Below are 1,214 nucleotides of genomic sequence, written 5' to 3'. Positions count from 1 at the left end.
GCTCACTATAGATTTTTTGAAAGCATAGTCCTTCTTTTACTGTTTTCTTTACCATTCAAAAGCATTTTATTGGTATTTTTAAAATTAATTTCATCTCTTAATTTTTTATTTTTATGCTTGTGGAATGTTGAATATGCTGAAATAAGCATGTTAGGCAATCTTAATATTTTTATTTTAAATTTTTGGTTACGTGTTACCTGTTTTAAGGGTAACGTTCTAACTGCGTTTGATTCATTATTTCTTTCGTTTTTTCTAATGTTCTACAGTTATAATCAGACGTTACCTTTTTAATTTCAATGACAACATTTGGTTGTTTGAATTTCACTACAAACCTGATTGATTTTGTCCTTGCCTTCTTTTGTCTTTTTCGTTACCTACCTAAAAGGCTGTGGTAGTGAAATTTTTTGTTTTTGTTTATGTTGTTGTTGATACTTGTGTTTGCCTTGTGTTGTTTTTATTAAAATATTCCTGTTTTATTAACTAACGTTATTTAATGTGTGTATTAAAGAATAAAAGTTTTTTGAACATTGTTTTATTTCTTTAGGTTCTTAATGTTGTGTTTACTCTAACATGACAGTATTTAATTACATTGTTGTTCTCCTTTATAACCTCAACAGAAGTAAGTATTGCTTTGAACCAAAGGTAATCTGCTCTAGAGTGTTTTTTTATCGTTTTACAGTTAGGTGTCTTACATTGAATTTTTAGTATTTCTTAGTCTTTAAACTTAAACCTTGCTTACCCTTTTTATCATTAGAGTGCTAGAGTGTCAATTGTAGCAAGGTTTATCATGGCAACAATAATCTTGTTGTGCGTTTTGAAAATGGGTGTTTCTCACACCTATTCAAACATCCCTTTCAATTCTTGTGTAACTATTCAATATCAAATTTCAATTCTAAATGATGGTACAATGACAAAAATTTGCTTTCACTGTTTAACTAATTGTGAAATTTTGGATAATGTTGACAAACTACTGATGGTTGTTGAAATTCATGATTTGTTTGAAAAAATTTCTAGTAAACTTGTCCGATGTGGGCTCTGTTTGAAGAACCTTGTTAAAATTAATGAGTGTATTTGTTTAAAGCGACAATATGAAATTCAAGCCACTCATATAATTGATGGTTCCCAGTAAGTTTTGTATCTTGTTCAACAAGAAATTCTTTAATGAGGCATTCAGACTTTTAAGTTGAGGTTGTAAAGCTGTCTCTACCTCATCT

Source organism: Frankliniella occidentalis, unplaced genomic scaffold (assembly GCF_000697945.3).
Source record: "Frankliniella occidentalis isolate FOCC.00 unplaced genomic scaffold, Focc_3.1 Scaffold278, whole genome shotgun sequence".
Lineage (NCBI taxonomy): Eukaryota > Metazoa > Arthropoda > Insecta > Thysanoptera > Thripidae > Frankliniella > Frankliniella occidentalis.
This window is presented reverse-complemented; position numbering follows the sequence as displayed.